The sequence below is a fragment of the Heliangelus exortis genome, chromosome 19 (genome assembly GCF_036169615.1).
Source record: "Heliangelus exortis chromosome 19, bHelExo1.hap1, whole genome shotgun sequence".
In the NCBI taxonomy this organism is placed as follows: Eukaryota; Metazoa; Chordata; class Aves; order Apodiformes; family Trochilidae; genus Heliangelus; species Heliangelus exortis.
In genome coordinates, this window is record NC_092440.1 from 126,796 (window position 1) to 154,042 (window position 27,247).

A 27,247-nucleotide genomic window follows, 5' to 3' on the forward strand; every position below is an offset into this window, starting at 1 on the left:
TGGGTCCAGCTCCCTGCTTGGGGAGTGGTGCTGTCCCACTCCCTGCCTCAGTTTCCCTTTCCAAAGCATCAAACTGACTTAAATGACAGGAGAGCAGCAAACCCCACCGAGTCATAGCACCCCAGGAAAACCTTACCAGGAGGATTGGCTCTGATCTTGACACCACCACGAGGAGGATTGGCTCTGATCCTGACACCAGCACAGCTTTTTGGGGGCTTTCATCAAGGCAGGGACCAGGCTCCCCTCTGGCAGCCAGGGAACCCTCAGTCTTAACAACCAAACCCAGAGCAAAGCTAGAAAGAAAAAGCTTTTAGGAGTCGCCAGTTAACATTTCAAGCAAACGAACTCCAGCACATATGTTGATTGGGTGATTTGATTTAGAAAGCAAAGAAACCAATCTTCAGCAGCTTAACTCAGAGCTCTTAACATTCCCAGCCTGGAGCTGCAGGCTACAGGAGTTGGGACGGATGCAATCCCAGCCCTTGGGCGTGGGGTCACAAATCCATTTGGAGCCTTGTTTTTGCTGTGGTAATGGCTCACATTTCTCTGTGCCAGCTTTAAATGGACACCGTCATCCTCTTTAATTAGTTTTCATGGGATTTATAGCCTTCACCAATGAGCCCTGGGGCTGATGGATTTATGCCCGTTTAATTTTTAGGACCCATGGAGCGTCAGCGGAGCTGCTGGGGAGCGAGGGGATGCAACATATGCAGGAGTTACTGTAAACCTGCCTGTTTGTGCATCTTGAAAATGGAGCATTCAAGTGATTCACTGGCAGCCAGCTCGCTCGTGCCAGCAGTTCTGAGCTCAGCCCGGAGCATTCTGTGTATGTGGTCTTTTCATCCTGGGAATGTACAGACAGCATTCCCACAGCTTTCCCTAATTGCCCACCTTCCCCCAGCCTTGCCAAAACCCACCTGGGGAATGGTCGAGCCCCTTGGTTGTTTTTTATCTTCCCAGCCCAAAGTCACCCTCTGCTTCTCCCTTCCCACCCCTCCCAGCCTGAGGTGGCTCTTTCACCTGGGATGTGATGTTTTCTTCACCCCTAATAAAGCTGAGATAGGCAGAGGAGGGGATGAAATAAGAGGCACTTGGCCATCTCTACAACACCCCAGTGGTGATGCCCAGCATTCAGGGATGCTGTGGAGCTGCTGGACCACTCTGAGCAGCCAAGGAAAGCAGTGGAAGCTGCTAGAGGGGTGAAGTGCCAAGGGCTCAGCCCTGGAGACTCCCTCCCCAAATTGCCCCATCACCAGCATGCTGCTTTTCACACTGCAAACATGCCTATCTCTGCTAAAAAGACAGCTAATCAAATAAACACTTGTTTTCTGACATAAACCACCCTGCGTCCATGCCCTGAGAGGGTTCCTTTGCCTCTAACCAGGGGGTTGTTTTCTGGAAAGCAAAATAACCCAGGTTTGCTCACAGCCTCATTGCTGGGCTGCAGCTTTGTGCCCTGCACATTCAGCCACACCCTGGCACTGGGTTTTGGGATCATCCCAGTGGGTTTTGGGATCATCCAAGCTTGACAAGGAATCAGACAGACACTCATTAGACTGCAATCAGCAGCTAGGCAGGGTGATCAGTTTAGGTCCCCTCCAATTGCAATCCTGTCCTATTCTACCCTATCCTGCCTGGGCTCATGTCCTGCACACTTCTGATGGCAGAGGCAGAACCTCTGAGAAGCTCTGCTGTCATTTTTTAAATCCCTCATCCCTCTCCCCTTCATCCCACCCCAAGCAGACCCCAGGCAACACATTTTGATGTTGCCGGGACAACTGTGTTGGCAAAATTCCCTTCTTTTTCTGCAGGTTTGGATGTTTTTTAGGCGGCAGGAACACGGATTTGTTTTCATAGGGAGTTCAAGGCTTGGCATAACACTCCTGCTATTTCTCTTTTGCTGTTTTGTACAATATTTTCCTGGTGCTTGTGACGTGGGGCTGAAAGGGAAATTAAATGAAAAAAAAACAACAACCCCCAACAACAACAACCTCAATTCCACCACTAACCCCATGGAAAACTGCTGTTCTTACTAGGGCTCAGCCCATCTAAAACATAAATTTCACCACCTTCAGTTTGCTGAGAGGACTGGAATTACACCAGTGACTCGGGTTTGACAAATGGGACCCGTGTTAACACAACACTGCTTTTTCCTAAGTGACAAAATAGGTAGATAGGATAGAAATGAGAAAATGCCACTTGATGGATGGTCTCGAAAGCCAGTCACAGCAGAAGAGGGGACTCATAGCTCTATTTAAGTAAAAAAAAAAACAATAAATAAATAAATTTTAAAAAAAAGAGAAAGGGAATGTAAAAATTGCAGCAGGTTAGCTGGAGCTGTGATAGCTCCAGAGCCAGCACTGATAAAGTCAGAAACAGAGCTCTTGGCTCCAAGTTGGTCAAGGAATAAGAACTAGAAAGAGGGGAGATTAGAAAAGAAACTAGAAGAGAGGAGATTTATGTTGGATATTAGGAAGGAGTTATTTGCTGCAAAAGTGCTGAGCCCCTGGTTGCCCAGGTTGCCCCCAGAAGCTGTGGCTGCCCCATCCCTGGCAGTGTTGAAGGTTGGATGGGGCTTGGAGCACCCTGGGCTGGGGGAGGGGTCCCTGACCATGGCAGGGGGGTTGGGGCTGGATGATCTTTACGGTCCCTTCAAACCCAAACCATTCTAGGAATTCAGCTCCCAGCTGGTTTCAGGGACTCACGTTCTCATCCCCTCCTTTGCTGCTGCCTCCCCCAGACCCTTCCAGCCCAGGGTTACATTTTCCTCCACAAGCAAACCCCTGAGCCAAGTTAGCCCAACTAGGAGACTAAATTGTAGTAAAGTCACCAATCCTCAGAGTTACTCTGTGAAAACCTCAGGCAAACATCAGGCTCCTGATGGCACAAGCCTGGCTTCCTCCAGCCTCCTGCCAGCTCCCCAGTGACACCTGCCACCAAAAACCTCGGGGGATTTTCTGTCCCCTGAGCATTGCCACCACCTTCCTTCAGCAGCACCAAGTGCAGGGGAGCCCAAGGTGTGATTCCTCACAGAGGAATCTGGTCGGTTGAGGCAAAGCAGAGCTCTCACCCTCTTTGTACTGACATCCTCCGTGCCTCCACAAGGCAAAAAGCAAAAATAATTTGCTCCCCTGAGCTTCTGTCCATGCTTTTCTGAGGGCTTTGCCTTAGCACTTGTTGCCATAGTACCAACAGCAGCAGCAAAGTTCTTAGGGGCTCTCCTGGGACCTGATCCTTGTCCCACAGAGGGCTCCAGCTCTAATTTGGGCAGGATTGGTGGGGGGGATGCAGAGTTTTCTGCTTCTTCAGCCAGTATCCCTGAACATGGGGCTGGCCCTGGGGCACAGGGACAAGGGAGCCATGAGTGTAGGAAGGAGAGGGGTAAAAAATGGCCCAATTGGCTCCTGGGGCTTCTCACCTTCCCCCATGGGACCATCCCATGCTGGGGATGCTCCTTTTGGCTGAACCAGTCCCAGCCCCTATAAACAGAGAACATTTTCTCTGCACCAGAGAGAGGAGAAGGATTTGGGCTTCTCAACCCCCTGCTCCTCAGCTGTGGCATCACAGGGAGCAGGCTGGCATGGCAGGACCACAGTCCCATGGCACTCTAGTGGAATCAGAGCCATGGCCAAGCTCTGTCCCTGGTATTTTCAGGACTGTGTCTGGATGGTGCCATTTGAGGATGAAGGATGGGTTCTGCTCTGAAAAATACTGAGCTTGTGTGGCTTCTGAGGCAGGGAAGAGCTGCACATCTCCAGCATGTCTGAAAACACGGATCAAAGGTTCTGCAAAAACGGGATGAAGACCAACCTACCTGAGAAGGGCACTGCAAGATCTCCTTAAGCATCTCTGGGCTTAAAAAAAAAGAGAGGTTATGGGAAGAGTTGCCCTGGCAGAAACACCTCTGGGGTTGTGCATACACACAGGATACTCACAGGTTCCCACTCCCTGACTATAGAGACAACATACCCAGAGCCTGGAGACCTCCAGCTCCTCCAAAGTCCTTCCTTGGCATCAGAGTGGCTTTCAGGGTGCCACAGAGGGTGGCAGCCCAAGGTGCCTAGGGTCAGGGATAATTTGGAGCAAGTGAGTGGAAGGAAATCTGCTCCCAGCCAGCTTCAGCCAGGCAGAGGCTTACAGATCCTTCCCTCTTTGGGACACAATATGCTTATTTTTGGCTGTGTCTGAGGGCTCAGATCACGTCTATAGATTCGACTGAATGCACAGATACAATCAGAACAGCGGGAGTGGAGCAAAGGCATTTTGGCTTTATTTGGAGTCTCGGCTCCAAACCGGTCCCTTGCTACCAGGGCTGGATTTCTTTCATAAAAATTGATGGTTATCAACAAGTATTGAACAATATTCTCATTACTGATGAAAGGTAAATGCTAATCTATGCCAGCCAAGCTCATGTGACTTATCAGTTGCTATATATAGTTGTTTTCAGGCACTGATTTAGGCAATCTGGTAGATTTCCTAAGCCTTTGTACAGATCCACTACTGAAAGGGAAAATACAAACTACACAAGCAAAGGGGAGGGAAAAAAATCTGAGAGAGCCCTGAGGGTCAGGGAGGACCAAGCCCTCCTCATCATCAAACACTAAACATTAATCGTGAGTGAGGATTCAGCCCAAACCCCTCTGCCTAAGATGGCCTCTCTGGTACTTGCTCACCATCTCTGTGCTGACAGAGGGAACAAGCAGAATTCAAAGGGCACAAGGACTTGTCATTCTCCTCAGCTCACCAGGGGATGCAACACTTTTGCCAGCCCAGATACCTGATAAGAAAAAAATTATCGTTTCCCTCTCCCCCCCACCCCTGCCCCAAACTCGCAAACCCTACGTTTGAGTAAGAAGAGACTGAGTACAGGGAGTTTGTTTGCAAACACATGCACATTTTAAAACTGGAGAGCCTACAACCGAGTTTGGAGAGTCTTTAAGGGTATCTTCTGGGGAAATCAAGCTAGAAGAAAAGAGAGGAAGGAAGAAAATGCTGATGCAAATCCAAACTCTTGAAAATAAAACATGCCCACCTGAAACCTTTCGCAGGAAAGGCACAGCCAGCCAAGATGTGCAGGTAGAGATCTCTGGAAAAGTGTCATTTTGAACAGTTCTCCTGCCCCCAAAGTCTCCCCCCAGCTTGCTGGTGCTCATCCCTGTAGATACCATCCTGTCAGCTGCCTGAGCATCAGAGTTTGGGGGCGCAGAAGAAGAAGAGAAGCTGGAATTTCTAGCAGTTGAGCCCCAGCCACTGTGGTTTCCCCCTGCAGTCTCCCCCGTCTCCCCCTCCATCCAGGCTGCGTTCCCACGGGAAGGCAGGAGACACTTCCCCCCTCCATTTCAGCTCCCCCGGGGACTCAGCAGATAATTGTCAAGTTGCCTGCCAGAATTTCCACCCTGACAGTCAGAACTTGAAAGCGTTGGGAGAAAATGTCTGCACCTGGGCTGCGGAGTCAGCACTCCCAGGGAGGGAAAAGCTCAGAGAGATGGAGCTGAAAGGGGTGATGAGCACCCACCCACCCAGCCCAACACCAGCTGCTCCAGATGTGCGTGTGCAGAGATCTTTTTTTCCTCTGCTTTGCCAGAAAAAGAAAAAGCTTTCTACTATCTACTGCAAACCAAACCCAGAGCGAGACCACAGGCAGGGGTCATCTCTGATCCCTGCGACAGCAGCTCCCTCCTGCATCTCCTGCGCATCTGGGGGGGACTGTCGAGGTCCTTGGTGGGGACAAGGAAGGGGCAAGACCCTTTCTGAACCCTGGCTCTCCCTGAAGGAGGGTGGGACATGCCAGAGCTTTGTGCGGGTGTCCCTTCCCCACCCCGGGCTGGATGGGGATGCTGGGGCAACAGTAGACAAAGGACCAGGGGGTCTGGTGGCATCTCCGGAGGGGTGGAGGGGCGGGTGGAAGCATCTCCAGGGGGTCCGGGGATAGGGTCGGGAGAAGGACGCGGCAGCGTTCAGCACCCGGGACAGCTCCGGCACCGCCCGGCCCGGGGGGGACAAGGAGGGGACAAGGGGGACAGCCCTGTCCTGGACCCCCTTGGCAAAATGCCATCCCGATAAAAGGAAACTGCCCCTCACCCCCGGGAAACCGTATTCTTCCACCTCCCGGGAAACTGCCCACTCCCCATCAGTTTCCTTCTCGGGTCAACAGCCCCCCTCCCTGCCCCAAAACCTCCCCTGGTAACGGGCCATCCCTTCCAAACCCGCAGATCGCATCGGACCCCCCCGCCCCACTCCCTTCCCTCCCCGGCCAGGCTGCTCGGCCCTTCCCTCCCTGCTGCCCACACTGCTGCCCCCCCCCCCACCCCAAACACCATCCACCCGCCCCTGCCTTCCTCCCCCCCAAAAGCAAACTAACCCTGTGCCCCCCCTCCCCCCCGGCACACTGTGTCCCCTCCCCGGAAAACTGCCCGCCCGGACCCCTCTCTTCATCCAAACTTGCTTCAAAGTGTTGCGGGGGGGAAGGAGGGAAGAAGATGGCCCCCGCAGGGGCTCAGCCCCCCGCCAGCCCGAGGGACCCGGAGAAAGTTTGCAGCGTAGCCCCGGGGTGCGGAGGGAAAGGGGAGGGGGGGGGGGGGGGTGGAACGGACACCCACTGCAGCCCGTGGGGGGGACAGGGGTGGGGACCAGCAATGCCACGCGTGTCCCCTACTCCTCTCCCTTCCACGCGGCCCGGGGATGGTTCGGGCTCCTCTGCCCGCCCCCGGTATCCCGCAGCTGGAGGCAGGGGTGGGGGTCTCCCCCCCTCTTGCCCCTTCCCCCCCCCCGACCAAGGGCACTGCGGAGCGGCCCCGGGGAGAGCATCCGACGGGCGGGAGAGGGTCCTGCGGGGCTCCGCAGTCCCTGCCCGTCCCGCACCCCTCGGCCCTAAAGTTTCCCTGAAAAGCGGGGCTGGGGGGAACCCCCGTCCCCTCCTCACCTCCTCCTCACCTACCGTGCGGCGCAGAGGAGCCGTCCCTGTCCCCGCATCCCCCCCGGGAGGGGGACGAAGCCCGGCTCGGCGCTGGGCTGGCTGCGGGGTGGGGGATAGCGAACTCGTCCTCGCTGCGCCCCTTTATCCCAGCATCACCGAAACGAATCCGCTTTGACGTCCAACCCGGGTTTTTATGGGTGGGGAGCGAGCCGGTGCAGCCCTCCTTAGGAGACACTCTGCTCTCCAAATCACACATCTTTTATATAACCTCATTTCCAGCGGGGCTTTTCTTCCCCCTCCCTCCCCTTACCGGGGAGCATCCCCCCTCGTTGCTCCCCCCTAACGCTTCCACCCCCCACCCCCCCCTTCTCCCAGCTCCCCCACCAATTAAAGAGCTGAGACACACACACCACCACCCCCGGCCCCCACTTGTTGCTGGGAAGCTCTGCATCCCCTCCCCACACTGCCCTGCCTCATCACCAGCTGCCCCCCCTGTCCCTCCAAAGCTGCAGCCCCACCACCACCCCCTGCTCCTGACTGGGTTGTACTCTGGAGGCTGCAAAGAAGCCCCCCTTCTCTTTCCCTGACAGCCCCCTCCTGCCAGCTCTGCCCTCACCTCTCCCTGGGCAGATGGCACCAGCCCCACTGGGACCCCCCAGTGTCCCCAGCCCTGTGCTGGGCCATGCTGCAGGCTGTGGCAGCCCTGTCCCTCTCCCAGCTGCCTGTACCTCCTCTGCCAGAGCCCAGCTTGGGCTGTGAACAGGGTAGAGAGCCAAGGGACTCCTCTTCACCCCTTTTCCCCCCCTTCTGCCTCTGTCCCCAGTAAGGCCCAGTGCAGCCCAAGGCTTGACATCAGTCTAAGGGCTTTGCCATTGTGCTCATTCCCATGGCAACAACAAACACACAATTATAGATATATAATCTTATATAAACCCAAGAGGGCTTTTGGGCAGGAGCTGGGAAGTTCACTTGCACCTACCAAAACCCAAGAGATGCCTGGTGAGGTGCCCAGCCCATGGCTACTGCAAAGATGCCCAGGCAGCCCCCTGCACCCTGAGCAGCCCCTCCGGAGGCAGGCGGATCCAGCCCAGCCCAGCAGGAGATTCCATTACAAAACTTCCAGCAGGGAAAAGGAAACTGCCCTGGAGCAGCCCTGTCCCTCCCCGACAGGCAGGGAGTTCTGAGAGGTAGCAAAGGGGAGAGGGTAGCAAAGGCAGCAGAATTGGGGTTTCTTCCCCCTCCCTCTTCCTCAGACTACCCAAACAAGGAGCTGTCAGGCACTGTCTGGGGCTAATGAAAACATAATTACATTAATTTAGATGCAGGAGGACTAATCGACCAGCAAGTTCTAGTAGACACCTGCTCTGATCCATTGGGCAGGGAAACTTGTCCCATGGAGGGATGAGGAGGTACATACCAGCAAAAAAAAAAAAAAAAAAAAAAAAAAAAAAAAAAAAAAAAAGCTCTGTGTGACCCTGTCACAGGCTGCAAATTGTCAGCTTCAGCCCAGGCTAAGAAAATCCAAACCCTTCTACTTGCAGGGCTCACTCCTGGGCTAGCAATTATCAGGCAAACTGTCCCAGCCCATCTTGGATGGGGGCAGAGGCAGAACACAGCACAGCTGGAGGCCCAGCTCACACAAAACTGATGGGTGTGATGGCACTGCTGAAGCCACCCTGACACCCTCCCTCAACTCTGCCCACCAGCATCTTGCTGCTTCTCTGCCCTCCTGCCAGGAAGGGAGATCTGCAAGAGGGGAAACTGTCCCGGGGTACTGGGGTGGAGGTGAGCAGGGCTCCCTCTGCTACTCAAGCACACAGATTTGGTGGGCACATCACCTCCCCCCCCCCAACACCACCACAGCCTGCACCCTTGGCAGGGTCCCAGCCCTCTCTACTATCCCAGAGCTGAAGGGAACCAGAGGAGCTCTGCTCCTCCATGAGCCACGTCCTCACCAGGGCACAGCAGCACCTCCTTCACCTACAGAAAACTTGATGCTCGTTTTTGCAGCATCTGGAGCTTTGCAGAAGCCCATAAATTCAGTCAAGCCAGGAGCAAAGCATCTGTGTGAGACGGGAGGTGGCGGGCTGTGCGTGTCCCGTGCAGCCCCCCTGAGGCAGGGAGAGCCCCCAGGTAGCCATTCTCTCCAGTCAGTGGTCATGAGTCAGCCTGGAGAGGAAGGCTCAGGGTTTCATAAACTAATGAGACAGATGTTGGTCTGCAAATGGAGAAGGTGGAATGTGCCCCTCTCCAGCCCATCTGCACCCAGTGAGCCCATTCCCACGTAGCTCCTGGTGTGACAGCAAACATTTACACCTTCCTTCCTCCAGCAAAAAGCATTTGTGGACAGGATTTCTCCACAGGGAGCACGTACAACCCTACCTTGTGCTACTTGGGCAGCCGAGAGCCCTGGAGAAGGCACCCCAGCTCTGGAGAATCTCCCCCTCTTCCATGCTGAAGGTTACCCTCATCCACCGAAGTTGTTCCCCCGTACCCCAGCAGGGAGCAATGCAAATGGTGCTACTGAGCAAGTTCTCCTCCAAAACTGCTCGGGAGAGGATTCCATCCTCCTCCCTGCCCCTCACACAGCTGCTCCATGGTTCCCCCACACCTCCCAGACCAGCTCAACCCTGCTCATTTTGTGGCCATATGCTCCCACCGGGCAGAGAAGCCAAATATAAACACGTCAGGTAATGCTCCCCCCAAGTTTCCTCTCCCACCCCTTCCCCAAATCTGGGTTCTTCCTCCCCCCCTCCCCTCTTCATCCTCACCCACCTTCTTCTCTCGGAGGAGCCGGTGGCTCCAGGGGGTGTGTATCAAGGAGCTGGAGCTGGGTCTGGCTGGAGGGGTGGGTGTCCGGGGCTGGCAGGCAGCTCAGGGTGCTGGGCTCTCGCTAAAATCCTTAGGAAAGCCCGGCCAGGGATCACACACACACACAGAAAAAAAAAAAAAAAAAAAAAAAAAAAAAAAAAAAAAAAAAAAAAAAAAATCTCCCCGGCAGCCGCCGCGCTGGAGTTATTCCGGCTCTGCTATTTCCATGCACCTCGCTCTGCCTTTCCAGGGATTACTGCCCCGGGGAATGGAGGAAAAAAAAAGGCTGAACGTATTTATACTAAAGCTTAAGGAGCGTATGGAACATCACACACACACACAGGGACCAGCTGATGGGGGGGAGGTCTGGCACGGAGACTGCAGTGATTTGGGACAAATCCCAGGATTTTCGGAGCTGTGCTCTAGTTTAGAGCAAGTGCCTGTGCTGGGGTTTGCCTGGAGGTGGCAGTGAGCCTTCGCTTCTGGCCTCTCCCCCAGCAGAGCTGAGCTGAGCAGCACTGGAGGGGTCTGGGGAGTCCCCATCTGAGCCGGAGCCCTGCGCTCTCCTCCGGGTTGGTGGCTGCTGAAGGCTTTGCTGGGGACGTTAACAGCGGTGCTTGTGCCCCCCAGGGGACAGGGACATCCCCAGGAGGGGCTGCAGGGCTCCTGCTGCCTCTTTCCTCCCTCACACCAAGCTCGGGGAGGGGTTGGCATCCTTTGCAAGGTGCAGGGGAAATTTGGGGATCAAATCCAGACTGCCTTGAAAACTTGAGAGGACACGGCCAGGTGAGCTCACTTCCCAAAACATCCCCATGACAGTTCTAGGACATTTAAAGGGGGGGAACCCTTCACTCCCCATGTCCAGGATCTGTACCAAGTCCTGGGCTACCAGGCAGAGCTGTGGCAACCTGAAACCTTCCACCACAGACACCAATGTCATCTTTTCCCCCCCAGATCCACCCTCCTTTACACCAAGACCTGTGTAAATGCCACCGAAAGCCATTAATTTCTTAAACCTTGCTGCACCGGGGTTACAGCCTGAAATGTGCTGCTGGGCAGAGTCTTTTGGAGCACATCTCGCAGCCCCGGAGGAGATGGAGTGGGTTATAAAGGGTGATCTCTCTCTCTCACTCTCACACGGACGCACGGGCACACACACACGCACCCACAAAATTTAATAAAAAGATATTAGTCGAAGAATATTTGGCTTCTGGCATTCAGCTAACTCAAGCTTCATACAGACACCGAAGAAATGAAATTATGGGAGCACACAGACAAGAAATTCCAGGGGGATGAATTAACGTTTCAGCGCTATTCCAGGGCAGAGTATTACCTGTTTCTTTTCCCTTAGAGTTCTGACTCGTGCACTTCAAAATGTGAGAAAAAAAAAAAAAAACAACCCACCCCCCTTCACCTTTAAAATTCACGGGAGCACGTTTCCTCCAGCCTAACACATTTCCATCAAAATTGCTTTCATTAGCATTTTACAGACAGGTCGGGAGGCTGACAAACACACCGAGGTTCAAGGACTCCTTGTAAACCCAGGGTCTAATTTAGACAGATTAAAAAAAAAAAAAAAAAAAAAAAAAAACCCGAAATCAAAAGAAAACCACTTTAAGACCTTGCTTCAGGGGCTGAAAGGGGTTCCAGTTACTTCGAGGTTTATTCAGATGCAAACAGTGTTTTGAACCACAAGTGCCTGAGCCATCCACCCGCAGCTGTAAGTTTGGGGGCAGATGCTCAGCAGCAGCCACACGACTCCACTGAAATCAGCAGAATCGAGATCATTAAAGCCAGCTAAAACCAGCCAGTCCTCAGGATTTTAGATCATCCCAGTGCCTATTTCAAGCCCCTTCCTTTTCTAGTGGGATCCAGCCCCCGAGTGGAACCTTTGGAGCAATGATTGGGGTAATTACAGAGGAGAAAGCCCACTTTTGTGTCGAGCTTAAGCAGCGTATTAAGGTATTGAGGGACTTTATATTTTTGTTTTTAATTAAGCGACACATTTCAAGTGAACCAGAGGTTAAAGACTCTTTCAAAAAAGCTCCAAATCCCTAATCTGCAATGAAAAGTTATCACCGGAGGACCTTGGGGTGGGTGGTGACAAAGGCAGGAAAGGGCCCTGCGTCAGCCAGAGCCCTGGGTAAATAGGGCTGGGGGGAGAGAGGAGGGCTTGGAGCAGCCTGACGAGCCTGATAAGCCAAATCTGCAAAGCATTCATTGCAAAAATAAAAAAATAAAAACCCACAAAGCAAACCCGAAAGCAGTGAAGCAGCTGCTGTTGAGTTCTTATTTTTTAAAAAAGAGCAAGAAAAAAAAATTAAAACAAGCCAGAAATACTCCACTACCCCCCAGCAAAAGGGAGGGTTTGAAGAAGGATTCCTGCCCCCCCCCCTGCTAAAGTGGAGCAGCATTTTTGGGGCAGTTCCTTCCAGCCTGGGTGGAGCAGCAAAGCCCCCCAGCCCCAGCTGCAGGGACCAAGGGGAAGGTGAGAAGGTGGAAGGTTGATCCCACCCCCCAAACACCAAAAAACCTTAAGGGATCTGCAAGGTGAGGGGAGCACAAAGGTGTTGTCACCCAACTTGGAATCGGGACCATTTGGACTGGGTCACACAGGAACCAAGGATCAATCCCAGCCCAAACAGCTCCCCCAAAAATGGAGAAAAGCAACCAGGAGAGAGACAGATGTGGGGGTTTTATCCCCGTTCTCCAAACTGAACCAAAGAGCCCGGGGAGAAGTTTGCAGAAGCAGTGCCAGGAATTGCAATTTATTTCTGGAATGACTTTAAGGGGATACTGAAACGCTGCTGTTATTTGAAAGTATTAAACAGCTTTGGTGAGTTAAACCAAGATGAAGCAACCTCTGCCACTAAACCACTTTGCTTTGAGCTGACAAACACCAGCATGGCTGGGCCAGCTGGCTACTAAACCCCCCAGCAGCTTCCAGCATGACAGGCCCTGAGCTCATAGCTTCTTTTTAAATACATATATATATATATATAAAACACAATTTACAGTTTTTAGTTACCACCAGACAGTGATTCACCTACCTCCAGGCTGCAAGAGGCTCCCCAGGGCCAAATCCTGGCTGGGCTGTAGCCCCTCTGGTTTCAGGATCCTGGGAGCAGGGCTGACCCCAGTAATGAGGGGGAACTGGGGCTGAGCAGCTCACTGGTGTCACCTTCGTTAGCACCCAGGACCCAGCCCCTGAGTGAGGCTGATGTCAGCTCTAACAATGCTGACACAATAATTTAAGAGGCTTTGCCTGGGGTTGGGAACATCCCTGAAGTTTCCTTGTGAGCTCACCCATTCCACGTGGATTTCAGCCCAAATCTCAGCCCCTCCCCCACACCTCTGACTCAGTATCCCTCCTCGTTTGGGCCACCTGGGACCCATTTTCATGTAGCTCCCATAAACATCCTCTTTTTTGACGCCTCATCCCTCCCATTTGGTGGAAATAAGTTGGATTCCTTAGGATGAAGCAGACAGAGAACAGGGTGGGATGGACCCTGTTTCCTTAGGCAAGTAGTACCAAAGGGACCCCCCCAAAAAAGAAAAAAAACCCCCCAAAAACCTTCTTGGGTTTTGGTGCTGTTGGAGAAGGGAAAGCGGAGAAGAGAAGGGAAAGCTGGAGGATTTCCATTTCTCAGTACCTTGGTCATGGTAACTCCACCAAAAGAGGAACCGCTGCCCAAAAAACCCCCAGGCCAGCTGTTTTTGAGGGGTTAAAATATGGTTTCCTCCCAGGAGAGCAAAGTTTCCTGATGGGCCCACATAGCCCTTCCTGGTCCAAACACCCTCACCTGGGATCCTGCCCAGCTTGTAGAGGGAGGAGGTGGAACCCTGGGAAATCCTGGCTCCCCGTGCCAGGGAAAAGCTGGAGGGGCCCCAACTGCTTTTGTTTCCAGGCTTCTGCATCTGAACACCCTTTGCCTCTTAGGAGACCACCCAGTTAAGTCTGGATTAAATCAGTTACTGGGACACCCGAGCTGGGGTCTTGCCCACAGGTGGAGCTGTGCTCTTCCAGCATTTCCCTGAGAAATTTGGGGACCTCCTTGCCTGTCCAGCAGCCTTTGTGCAGAGCTCAGGATGTGCCAGAGGACAAAGCTCTCCAGCTCTGGTGATGGGTCCCACTTTTCTCATCGTGTAGGGAAGGGAGGTGGCAGTGGGATCAGCATCTTCATCACCCTGAGGCTCCACCAGTGACCCCAGGTCTTGGTCCCCCTGGCAGAAACCCTTTGGCACTGGGGTTGTTGGCACCTCCTGAAGGTTTCAGCAGAGTCCCCCAGCCCAGAATGCCACCCCCACACCTCAGATGGCTTCAAACCCCACTCACCCCCCCCACTAAACATGGGCAGAGAAGAGCCAAGGCAAGAGGGATGGGACCCACCCCACTGCACCCACCTTCTGCCCTCCCCAAACCAGTACAGAGTGGTCATGGGCCAGGAGGGAGGAGAAGGGCTCAGGAGGTACCAGCAGAGCTGGCAGCCAAAACATTCCCAGCTTGATTTGATTTTTTTTTTTTTTTCACGCTTGTTCTTTTCCCCTCCCCATTGGAGGGTGTTTGCAGGAAGAGCAAATGGGCTGGAAAGGGGCTCTGAGGTAGGAGGCACCCAACCACGCAGCCCCAGGGAGAGCTTGGAGGCTAAGAACACAGTAAACAGGAAAAACATCCTGATGACTAAAGAGGCCACCTCGGACCTGGGCAGCACTACCCCGTGAAACTGATGGAAAACAACCAGCCCTCTCCCCAATCCTTGGCTGACAAAGTGGGGAAACTGAGGCACAGAAGGAGCCAGGATCAGGCAATGTCTTTGCAGCATCTCTGGGGCTGAATTTCAAAGAAAAAAAAAAAAAAAAAAAAAAAAATCCCGTAAAAATAATCGATCAAAAATAAAAGATCAAAGCATTTTTCTCTCTCTTCCCCTGCCTGCTGGATGAGACCCAGGGCTCAGGGATTTCCCTGGAGCCTCGGGAAGAAAATGGAAAAGGCTCATCCCAAAGCACTCGCCAGGACCTGGTGAACCCAAAATCTACTCTCAGCCACTCAGAGAGGGAAAAGTTAGAGAGTCAGAGGCTGAGAAAGAAAAGAAAAACAGAAAGCCCAAAGGAGGAGCCAGAGCCCTTCCCCAGGGCCAGCTTCATCATCCCAGTTTGGGAATTCTGGCAACACCTGGAAGGCAGTGGCTGGAGGAGGAGGAGGGGAGGGATGTGGTGTTGACCGTGGTGCTTTAGTGACCCTGTGACCCAGGTGACACGTAGGCAGGCATGTCCCCTGTGTCACCCAAATGTCATCCCTGCCACCCCTGGGGGCTCAGCAGCTGCCATGGAGGCACCAGGGAGCACCAGGAACAACCTTGTCCTGGGGATCTGGGGGACATGATCTCAGTGGGGAGGTCCTCAGCACCACCCCGGGGGGAGCAGATGTCCCCATGGCTGCCAGCAGAGCAGGGGACAGCAGGAAGAGGATGGATGGATGGATGGATGGATGGATGGATGGATGGATGGATGGATGGAGACCTTGGGTGGTCTTTGAGCTACATCCAGCTCCATCCTGGCTTTGCACCTAAACTTCCCCCCCCATCCCCCATTTGCAAAGGCCATGGGTTAAATTCAGCTCGACTGCTGGGGTCCCAGTGCCAAACTGGGACGGGGCTGAGCTGCCCCAGCCCGAAGTGTTTTCCCCTCTAAGGGATCTCCTGGGGCAGAGCAGGAGGTCTTTCCCTGCTGGTTCCTCCCCCTTCCTTAGAGCTGGAAGTCAGAGTAAAACCCACCATGCACATTCCTTCATGTGCCTCAGTTTCCCCACAGCAAACCCCCTGTCTGGCCAGGGTCTGTCCCCCAGCCTGGGTCCCGTTCCCTCTCTGGTGTCCTGCTGCTTCCTAAAGAACCCTCTCTCCCTCTCTCTTCCTTTTGGACCTATCTCACCACCTCAAATTGGATTTTCTTGCTCTCAGGGTCCCACCAACCCCTTTTTTTGGGGAGAGGACAGGGCAGCTCCTTGCTCTGAGCTGGAAGAACTGGGTGCATCTGAGAGCTCTTCAGCTCTGTGATCCCATGGAGATGGATGGAGCCTCAGGCAGGCTTCCCCCCTGCCCCTCCCCTTTGATTTATTTTTTTTTTCCCCCCCCCTCTCTTTACTTTTTTCTCCTGCCCCCACACCCCCCCCTCTCCTTTTATTCCCAGTGGCTCAGAACATTTAGTCTGGCCGGGAAAAGGAAATCTCATTACAGAATTATGGTTCATTTAGCAGGTCCCAGTGGAAGCCCTGCAATAACCACTGCCTTCCTAACAGGATTAACCACTGTCTGAACCTCCCCAGCTCACTGCACTCACCCCCACCCCAGGACCCCAGCAAAGCCCAAGCAGCCCCAGAAACCCAAGATGCAGATGGACACTGAGGAGAAAAGGCTGTAGGCAACCAAAGGTTGAGGTTTTGTTGGTGTGGCCTCTGCTGGCAGAGTTTTCAGCAGATGGGATCCCAAGTTTTCCAGCCACAAATCCCACCTGGCTTTGGTCTCTTGGCCTCTTCCAGCCCGAGGGTTCCTTCTCACTCTGTGGGGCATGTTGGTTCCCATGGGGGGACTGGGGATGTGAAGTTCAGAACCTCAAGCAAGATGCTGGAGTCATGCAAATTCTCAGCATTAAATAGGAATTTGTGTCTGCTGCAGCTGAACTGCCAGGAGATGCTCATCTGGGTTGGTTGAGGGACCTCCTGACACCAGTCTTGGGTTCTACATCACCATGGAGATTTTTGCTCAGCACCACATTGCATGGCAGCATGTTTCCTGGGGTCAGGTCTCTGGCTTTGCTCTCTTGGCCTCTTCCAGCCAAAAACCAGAAGGTCCCTCAGCCAACTCAGGTGAGCATCTCAGTTCAGCTGCAGCAGACCACAAACTCCTATTAAATGCTGAGAACTTGCACGACTCCAGCATCTTGCTCGTGGTGCTGTAGTTACCAGGTGTCTCTCAAAAGGCACTGAAATCCTGTCATTTATCCCACCCCTGTCCCAACTGAGCACCAGGAAGGGGGAGGACAGAGCCTGAAACCAGGTGTGGCACCACTTGGGAAACCACCCCAGTGATTTCATGGGGCCCCTTGCACAAATCCACTCCCAGCCTTTGGTCACCACACCAGGAGCAAGAAAATGCTGTCCCCAGCAGCAGTGGGCAGAGAGCCCAGGGTAGGGGTGCCCATGCAGCTCTGCCAGCACCTCCTGGGGCTGGCTGCATGCTGGACATGGCAGGAACATCACAAACTGCTTCTGGTGAAAACCAGGGGAACTGGCTCAGCAACACCTCTCCAGGTGCTGCCTTGGGAAGGAGGAGTGCAGAAGATGAGCAGGATTTGCCTGGTTTTGCTTTCCCGTAGAGAAGGGAAAGGTGGCACCAAAAGCAAGAAGCAGGCAATTTGGTTAACCAAGTTTGGCAAGGTCATGCTCTCCCCTCTGCCTTGCTCCATCACACAACTTCTGAACCCTGTCCCATCACACAACTTCTGAACCCTTCCCCATCACACAACTTCTGAATCCTGGTCCATCACACAACTTCTCACCCCTGCCCCATCACACATCTTCTCCAGGGAGCTTTGACCATGGCAGAGCCCACACCAACCCCTGCAACGTGCAGAGCTGCAGATGTCCAGGTGCCCCCTGGTCCCCTGGGACCATAGCCCAGCCCTGCTATGATCTGCAGTGAGAGATGGAAGCTTTGGAAGGTGTTGGATCCCCCCACAGCCCCACCTCCAGGTGACACAAGGACCCCAGAGCATTGGCTCTCAGCTTTGATGCTCCACGTGAGCCAGGGTGAACCCAGAAACATCCTTAGTGCTGGAGGCAATAAAAGCCCACGTAGGATTGGGTTTTTTTTCAAGAAAACACTCTGTCCCTGCAGCTCCCACACTATTCCAGCTCCCCCAGCAGATGTTTCCATCATTAGCCAGACTTCTGTCTGGAGGGGAAGGGGCACAGTGGCCTTCCCACCCCTGCTAAGGGAGCTGTGTGGGCACAGGTGAGCAGCCAGCTGGGGGGTGCTCAGCAGGTGACAGGGAAACCCCCACAAAGGCAGTGGGGACCTGCAGAGTCTTACATGAACATCCTGAAGGACAAAGCACAGGGTGAAAAAGCAGAAGCTGTGGGAAGGGAAGGATGATGCTGAGACAAGAGGAAAGGTTTCACCCCAGCAGGCAGGGTGTAACCTACTCTGCAGCATCTCCCTGGAGCCAAGAGTTGAGTAAGAGACGAAAAGGGATGAGGTGTTTGGGTGGCTGATGAGGACACGGGGGCTGGAACCATTCCTGCTGGTGAGAGCACCTCAGGGGGGGTGCACACCAGAAGGCTTCCCCTGGGGAGATGGGAAGGAACAATCATGATCTAGCAGAGCCATGGCCAACATCCAAGAGCACCAACAACAGGAGGGGACAGTGGGGACCTGACCCTGGCTGACAGCAACTCCTTGCCACAGATACAGCCCCCAAAGCTTCCCTCCCACCCTCCTGTCCAGCTTCTCCATCCTGGTGTTTGTTTGTTTGGCCATCCAAGCAGTGAGAAGCAGCAGCAACTGGGTCTGGCAACCCAAAACTTTCCCTAGGGAAGAAGTTCTGGCATCCAAAGCAGCCAAGTTAGGAGACTCTGGAAAGTTGTTCTGAGCCTGTCTCATCTCACAACCTGACATATCACCACTGCTCATTTCCCTTCCCAAGGAAATCTGATTTATTCCAAAGTTTATAGTTTCAGTGACCTAATCCCAGCATGGTTGTTCCTGTTTCCCTTTAATTTACTGCCACAGCTTCTATTAATTGATGTCTTGCAGAGGGCTTGAGCCCAGCTAATTGTTTTAGAAAAAAAAAAAAAAAACAAGGAAAGAAAGGAAACCAAGGAAAGAAAGGAAACCAAGGAAAGCAAAAGAAGAGAGAGAAAGAAGAGAGAGAAAGAAGAGAGAGAAAGAAGAGAGAGAAAGAAGAGAGAGAAAGAAGAGAGAGAAAGAAGAGAGAGAAAGAAGAGAGAGAAAGAAGAGAGAGAAAGAAGAGAGAGAAAGAAGAGAGAGAAAGAAGAGAGAGAAAGAAGAGAGAGAAAGAAGAGAGAGAAAGAAAAGACAGAAAGAAGAGACAGAAAGAAGAGACAGAAAGAAGAGACAGAAAGAAGAGAGAGGAGAGAAACGATGGACAAGAAAGTCATTTGGAACTGCCAGCAGGGATTTTTTTGGAAGTTAGTTATGGCCAATGGACCTTCCAGGTTTCTGTGATGCTCTGGGCAAATAGGAGCCAGGTCTAATCCCGTGGGAATCTGCAGCAAGGGAGGAAGCAGGAGGCTGCTGTGCCCTCCCTGCCCAACATCCTCCACCCCCCATATGGACCAGGACAAAGCAAAACCCCAGCACCATAGAATCATAGAATTTTTGGTTGGAAGGGACCTTCAAGCCCATCCAGGTCCAACTCCCTGCCATGGGCAGGGACACCTCCCACCAGCTCAGGTTGCTCAGAGCCCTCTCCAGCCAGGCCTTAAAAACTTCCAGGGATGGATGGGGCTTCCCATCCCTTCCACCAGGTCAAACCCAAACTGAGGAGCACCATCAGCAGTGGATAAACCCTTTGGAGACAAGGATGTGTGGATGACATCCCAGCATCCTCTGAACCACACCACCATCCTACCAAAATATTAAACTTAACCAGGCAAGAAACTTCCTTCTCGTTGTTTTTCTGGCTGAGGGCCACCCCCACATCCCTGACCCCTCCTTTTTCCTCATAAATTAGTCCTGGCACTTTCAGCATGGCTCTCCCAGAGAGGTTGATTTATTCGGGAGCAACACAGGGAGTTTCCAGATTAACAGTAATTGCTCTCCCAAATTACTTAATAGTTGAAAATTGCTGTCCGCTCGTTGGAAATCATGGCAGAGAGTTCAATAAAAAACTATCATTGGAGAGACAACTGCAAATTGATAAAAGTCTTTGAGAGGCAGCTAATAACCCTCACTGCCTGGCAGATTTATTCCTCTGAACTGAGGTGTGGGGGGATAAACACCCTGGGAAGGCACTGCCAGCTTCTGAGCTGCTCAATTTTCTCTTCCAGTGACACTACCAGGGCTCAGAAAGCCCCAGACCTGAACCTCCCCACACAGCACAGGTAACTGCAGAGCCTGGGGCTGAGCTCACTGAGCAGAAATATTAAAAAGAAAAAAAAAACGGATAAAAAGAAGGGGAGAGGGAGAGAGGGGGAGAGGGGGAGAGGGGGAGAGGGGGAGAGGGGGAGAGGGGGAGAGGGGGAGAGGGGGAGAGGGGGAGAGGGGGAGAGGGGGAGAAGAAAAAGGACGAAAAAAGGAGAAAAAAAAAAGGAAAAAAAAGGAAAAAAAAGGAGAAAAAAAAGGAGAAAAAAAAGGAGAAAAAAAAGGAGAAAAAAAAGGAGAAAAAAAGGAGGAAAAAAAAGGAGAAAAAAAAGGAGAAAAAAAGGAGAAAAAAAGGAGAAAAAAAGGAGAAAAAAAGGAGAAAAAAAGGAGAAAAAAAGGAGAAAAAAAGGAGAAAAAAAAGGAGGAAAAAAAGAAAAAAAAAGGAAAAAAAAGGAAAAAAAAAGGAGGAAAAAAAGGAGGAAAAAAAGGAGGAAAAAAAGGAGAAAAAAAGGAGAAAAAAAGGAGAAAAAAAGGAGAAAAAAAGGAGAAAAAAAGGAGAAAAAAAGGAGAAAAAAAAGGAGAAAAAAAAGGAGAAAAAAAAGGAGGAAAAAAAGGAGGAAAAAAAGGAGGAAAAAAAGGAGGAAAAAAAGGAGGAAAAAAAGGAGGAAAAAAAGGAGGAAAAAAAGGAGAAAAAAAAGGAGGAAAAAAAAGGAGGAAAAAAAAGGAGGAAAAAAAAGGAGGAAAAAAAAGGAGGAAAAAAAGGAGGAAAAAAAGGAGGAAAAAAAGGAGGAAAAAAAGGAGGAAAAAAAGGAGAAAAAAAAAGGAGGAAAAAAAAGGAGGAAAAAAAAAGGAGGAAAAAAAAGGAGGAAAAAAAAGGAGGAAAAAAAAGGAGGAAAAAAAAGGAAAAAAAAAAAGGAAAAAAAAAAGAAGAAGAAGAAGAAAAACCAATGACAAAAATAATTTAAAAATGAAAATTAATAGAAATGAAAATAAGGCAAATGCTTGTGCTAGTTATGACAGGGGTGGGGGCTGCTGGGGGCCGGTGGGGCTGGAGGAGCTGGCTGGCAGCCACCGAGCTCCTACAGTGTTGAAATTGTCACCCAGGAGGGGAGAGGAAAACTTGTTTCATTTTGGCCATTTCCCAATTTCCCAGCCCCTCCGGGGGCAGGAGATGGGATGTGGAGGGCAGGGGAGGGGGAAGGGGAGGCCAGGGCAGGGCTGCGGGGCTCGGGAGGGGGGAGAGAGCTGGGGGTGGGGGGGAATGTGTGGGGTCAGCTTTCCCCCCACTGTGGGGACAGGGGGGAGCAGCAGGGACAGCAGTGGGAACACAGCCAGGGTGGGGGAAGCTTCAAACAGCAATATTTGGGGGTGCATTGGGAGCACCCCCTCCTCTGTACAATATTTTGGGGCCCACTGAGATCATTCTCTGTCCCACGCAACATTTTGGGGCTGACTGGGATCATTCCCCTCCCCGTGCAATATTTTGGGGCTCAATGGGATCATCCCCTCCCTTATGCAATATTTTGGCTCACACCAAGAGCATTACCTCCCCTGAGCAACATTTTGGGGTTCACTGGGAGCATTCTCTGTCCCATGCCATATTTTGGGACTGATTTGGATCATTACCCTCCCCATGCAATATTTTGGGGCTCACTGGGAGCACCCCCTCTCCTGTGCAATATTTTGGGGCTCACTGGGATCACCCCCTCTCTTGTGCAATATTTTGGGTCTCACCAAGAGCACCTCCTCCCCTGAGCGTCATTTTGGGGTTCGCTGGGAGCATCCTCTGACCCACTCCATATTTTGGGGAGCTCACTGGGAGCACCCCCTCCCCCGCGCGATATTTTGGGGCTGACAGGCATGGGGCATCCCACCAAAACCCACAAGGAGCAGCTCCTCGGCAGGTTAGGGAGAGGATTGAGATGCGAGATGCTCCAAGAAAAGGCGAAGCCCACACACACACACCTCCCCTCCAGCTCTCTCCCCGGGCAGAGGAACGGGAGCGAGGGGGTTACCCGGGAGCCACTGCCCGGTTTGGTGCCAGGAGCCACGGGGAGCCGAGCGAGAGAGCCCGGCCGGTGGCTGCTGCCATCTGCTCCTGGCACCTCCTGCCCCAGCCTGAAAGCAGGAAAAGGGAGGGAAAAAACAAACCTTCCCCTCTGCTCCGTGCCAAAACAATCCCTGGGAGCCCTGCCCGGTGGGCTTGGGGAAGCGGTGGCAGAGTTTGCTCTGGCCAAAACACCCCCCTTGGTGGCTTTAGCGCTGGGCTGACCCCCCTGGGCTGGGTGGTGGTGGTCAGGCTGGGGGAGGAGGCTGGGGAGTGACTGAGGTCCCCAAAGATGCACCGAGTGTGTCGGTTCTCTGCGCTCAGCAGCGGGCAGAGACACCCTGGGGCAGGGCTCATCCCCTGAGGACACTGCAGGATCCCAGAACACCTCTGCTTGGAAAAAACCTTGGAGACCACGGAGTCCAAGCAGCTCCGAGCTAAAGGGCACCCGCAGAGTGAACCCATCCACCCCCCCACCCCCCATCTGCGGGCAACAGAGGCACCAAAAATCCATCTTCAGCCCTCCGGGAACGCATCCAAGGGAGTCCACTCCACAAAGCATCCAATTAAGCACAAAATGGGCAAACAGGGAGCACGAAGGCACGGCCGGGTGACCCCGGAGCTGCCAGGGAGAGATGCTGACGACCCACAGCCCCCCCCCCCCCCCCTCCCCCAGCATCCTCCCCACAGGGCTCCACGCAAGAAAAACCCTTTAAAAAAAGACTGTGAAGAGGTCCCATTCATCATTCAGCCTCTGTTTTCTGCACTCGGCTAAGCTGAAACAAGACCAACAGATTAGCTGGGCTCGTTTGTTTCCTCCTTAATTACACCTCTTTGGTGCTGATGGAATCTTGCAAGACGGGGGTTGCTAAGGCTGAAAATCCACCTGCCCCCCCTCCCACATCCACCTTGGCTTTTCATCCCCATCGTGAATAAGCCCAGATGGGGTTTGATTTGTTGTTGTCGTTTTAGGGGTGCTTTTTTTTTTTTTTCCCCAAATAAAATAAAGCACCCTCTAATTATTGAGGAATTGAAGGCTAGGAATTCAGAAGCTGCCGGCGAGCGCTCAGGTTGTCAGCAGCAGATGGACGGCGGCTCCAGCTTTTGATCACGGGCTCCGAATCCCTCTCCCCCCCTCAAAAAAAATAAAACAAACAAACAAAAAAAAAAAATCTCAAAAAAACACCAAAAACTAGAAGAAGGAGGGGGTGAAGACCCCACATCTGCAGCTGGATAACTTTAGTCATTCCATCCCCACCCCCCAGGATTACTTTGGCATCAACAGGACTTCCCAGGAAGCCGGAGCAGCTGCATCCCGGCGCAGTTTTGCAGGATGAGGTTCTTGCTGGAGGGAAGAACTCACATCTACCCCCCCCAAAAAAGCTGCCGCACAGGCAGAAGGTGCCCCCCTGCTCATCTCCAGATGCCTTTCCCCCCCCTCCTGCCCCCCCCCCCTTCCTTTCCCCATCCTCTGCACCCAACATTCTTTCCCCAACTTGCCCGAAATTTGCAGGGGTTTAAGAGAGGTGGAGGAGACCTCTCCAGCCCGAGGGATGAAGGAGAAGTGAAAGGTCCCAAAAGTGCAGCAAGGTGCATGGGGGGGGGGGGGGGGGGTCCTGCCGACCCCCACCCATGGAGCTGCCAACCCCCTGCTCCAGCCAAAGGGGTGCTGCAGCTGTACCCCCCCCGACGAGGGCCAAACGGGCACCCAAGAGAAGCACCTGGAGGGTTGGGGACACGATATGATCCCCCCCAGCTCTCAGGAAAAAAAGGGGGAGCAGCAGGGGAGGTGGGGGGGAAAACCAACCCCCATGACCCCATCCCGGCTAAACCATAGCGCTCCCACGCCTGGAAACCTCCCAGCTGGGTGGCACCCAAAGACATTCACACCCCCCAGAGCCACCCCCCAACCCCTTAGCCCTCCCCCCGAGTGCCCCCAGCCTTACTTCTCTCCGGAGATAACCAAACACGGGGCAATTTTCCTCCCTTCCCAGCAGGATTTCATCCCCCAAAAGAAAGAGCAAAACAAAAGCAGACACCGACTCCATGGCTCGGGAGAGGCGGGGGGGATAGAGAAGGCAGCAGAAAGGGTTTGGAAGGCGATGGAGCTGCAGGGGGAGGGTGGGGGGGCTGCCTGAGCCGTGCCCAGCCGCCTTTTAGTGCCCCCGTCCCCTGCCCAGCACCTTGAAGCTTTCCTAGGATGAGGGGATGCTCTGCCCATCGCCCCTTGGCCTGCCCAGGGTTGGGATGGGGGTGGGGAAGCCACTTGTGTTGACCCAAATACCCGCAGGGACCTGGCAGCAGGGTGGCCACAAAGTCCCCGACAGCCCGCGGAGGAGCTGGGTTATTCAGTAACTTTTAATCTCCCTTCCCAGGTGGAAGCTGTTCTCTGCCTAATTGCACAAACTGGGGGTGGGGGGGCTGGTTAATTTGGGGGAATTTAGTGGTTTAGGGTCTGGGTCTCCCTTTGACTAGTGGGGTTGGGAGGAGGGAGAGCAAGGATGAGAGTGAGTGGAAAAACTGAGGTCAAAACACCCAATTAATGAGAAAAAAGGAGAAGGAGGAAGCCCAGCAGCCCCTCTCTGCTGCAGAGCCAGACTTGGGGGGGGTTTGTCCCCTGCTTCCCAGGAACACACACGGGGGGGATGAGGACCTTCCCCCATGCAAAAGGCTTTTTCCAGAGCAGAACAAGCCACAGACCGAGGGAGAGGGCTTTTCCCCAGTACAGCTGGGAGAAGGAAGACTGGTTTTGCCTGAACCAAAGGAATTCTGTGTCTATAAGAAAGGTGTTGGGTTTTAACTCCCCCCGCCCCCTAGGGAGGAGCATTCCCCCTTGACACAGCACTGGGGTTTTGTTTGAACTTCCCCTCCCAGGCTGGATCAGGAGATAAAGAGGCTGGCAAGCATCTCAAGGAGGGGGGGTTGCATTGATTTCTTTTTTTTTTTTTTTTTCCTCAGCTACAACGTGAGGGTTTGCAGAGGCACCCGCAGGCTCCTTATCAGGTGTGCCTGGAAAATTCAGATGCACCCAGTCATTAAACCAGTGCTTGGTGATGTCATCAGCATCCTCATCTCCCCATCCCCAATCTGAACAAGGATGGGAGAGCTGCACCTGGATTTGGCATTGGCTTGGGCTGCTGCAAACCTCCGAGCCCCGCCCCTTCCCCCCAGCTCAGCCTCAATTTGCTGTTTTCTATTTAAGACACTTGAACCCCAAAGCAGAGCCTTCCAGCCCCAAGCTGGAGCCACACATTGCACCACCACAGACTTCCTGGCCACCAGAAGCCTCAGCTTAGCCCTGAGGAACCCAAACCTTGTAAAACAAACCCAGTTTTCCAAAACATCCTACACCCTGCTTGCTGTCCACACCTGAAGACTGAGTTTCTGCTTCCAGAAGCTCTTCCCATCCCAGGGTGATGCTCTGGAGAGCAGGAAGGTTCTCCCAATGCACCTTCACCATCACCCAAAACAAACCCTCTCTTTTATCCCACCACGAGATATTGAACTCAGTTTTTTCCTCTTCCAAACCAGAGCCAGGCTCTATTGCTCTCCACCATTTTAACCAACAATTCCCTCCCCGCCCCCCCAAAAAAAAATACTACTGAGCAGCCACCTCCTTACAGCTCAGTATTTCTGCCTTTAAACTTCATCTTCCCAGCTCAGGGCAGAGGGAGAAGCAGAATCCATCCCTGCTCATCTTGGTGGCACTCAAGAAAGGTGCTGTGTGCTGATTTACCATTTTTCCAATAGTCCCCAGGTACTCAGAGCAGGGGCTTGGACATCTCCAGCAGTGCAGGAGGGAGATCTGAAGGATGCCCTGGGGATGCACCCAGCCAGGCAGCATCTCTCGTGGGGCAAATGCTGTTTTATTGGTGTTCTAAGCATTGGAAGGCAAAACCTTTGCTTTTCCTCCCTGTTCCTGCCACAGGAGGACTTCTCTGCCCCTTCAGCAGCTCAAGCACAACCTTCCCGGCTCCCAGGTGTCCTCATCCCACATCCCTCCAAACCCCAGCACAAACACCAAACTCTCACCCCACCCAACCCTCCCTCTCCTGGGTCCAGGGATGCCAAAATCTCATTCCCTTGGGAAAAAGAATCAGCCTGGGAGGTGGTGGCTGAGCCACTCGCCTGCACCCGTGGGTCCTTCAGCTGCCAGGTTCATTGTATTTAAGGTGTGGGAGAACACAGTGATAATGGGACAATCCATTTTCTTCCCAGCACCCCAGGAGGTTTGCTCAGAGCCAAGGCACAGAGAGCCCAGCCCCAGAGCAAGGAGGGGCTTCCAAAAAGGGCCAGAACTTGGTTTTTTGGGGGTCTCTGGGTGGGAGCAGGGACTGATCACCCTGGTGGGTGATGCTGGGGGCTGATTCCAGCACCAAACCCCTCTGTGGAAGGGGTAAGCAAGGGGCCATCCCTACCCTGTATGCTGGGAAAGGGGTTGCATGGAGCAAGCAGCTGAAAAGCAGAAAATATTAATTAGATCCTAATGAAGAAAGTGGGAAATGACCTTACCACACACACAGAGCCTCAAACGGGGGCACCCACTGGGTCTGAGGGCCTGAAAATAGCTGCCAGTGGGTGAAACCCTTCCCGGGGCTCAGCCACCACCCTGGCACCACCCTAATCTCAGTGTCCCCAAGTTTGGGGGTGGCTGTCCCCTCCCAGGTCCCCCCGGCCACAGCTTGGCAGCCAAGACCACAAGATCCTCTTGGTGCAGCCTCAGCTGGATGGTGCTGGAGGCTGTGGTTTAGTGCTGGACCAGGTGGTGTTGGGTTTCTGGTTGGACTCCATCTCCAAGGCCTTTTCCAACCAGAAGGATGATTCTGTGCCAGAGGGACAGCATCATTCCCAACCTTGGGACAGCCATGAGCTCAGCGCCACAAACAGCCCCTTCCCTGAGATAAAAAAGCATTTAGGAAACACAATCATCCTTCCCAAATCCCACCATGAGCTTCTAGAGCTGCTCTAGGACTGGGTCTGACCATGGGGATATAGGCAGAAGATTTTGCTTTCATGCTCAGGGTGAAAAATTGGTTTCTGTTCACCCCACAGCAACCCAGAATGCTGAGGGTTCCTGGGGGGGTGGTCAGGATGTGCCCCATGGGGCTTGAGGTGGCCAAAGGGAGCTGGGTATCACAGAGCATCCCAACCCAATGGCTGCTCCTAGGATTTGGGGCACAGCACCTTCCTTATATCCTCTGGAACCCCAAAACAATGCCCCAGATACCAAAAAAAGTCACTCCAAGCCCAGGTAGGATGATTTCTCCTTCAACTCTCTCAGTGCCCACCCAACACCACCACCCAGGGTGGTCTCAGCCTTCTGGGTGCCTGTTGACCACCCAAGCTACAGATTTCTTTTCCAAGGGGACTTTC

General features: G+C 53.1%; 1 protein-coding gene across 2 annotated transcripts in view; it reads right to left on the minus strand.

Annotated features, from left to right (window-relative positions):
• The window catches only part of NOS1 (nitric oxide synthase 1), a 74,442-nt gene that overhangs the window by 46,368 nt on the left and 827 nt on the right, over positions 1-27,247 (minus strand). The window contains exon 1 of one of the 2 annotated variants that reach the window (XM_071763765.1): positions 23,821-23,945. The exons of the other annotated variant lie outside the window; for it this stretch is intronic. The gene's annotated coding sequence lies outside the window, so the exon portion shown is untranslated. Of the gene's footprint in view, positions 1-23,820; positions 23,946-27,247 lie in introns of those variants that run through there. 2 annotated transcript variants of the gene reach the window in all.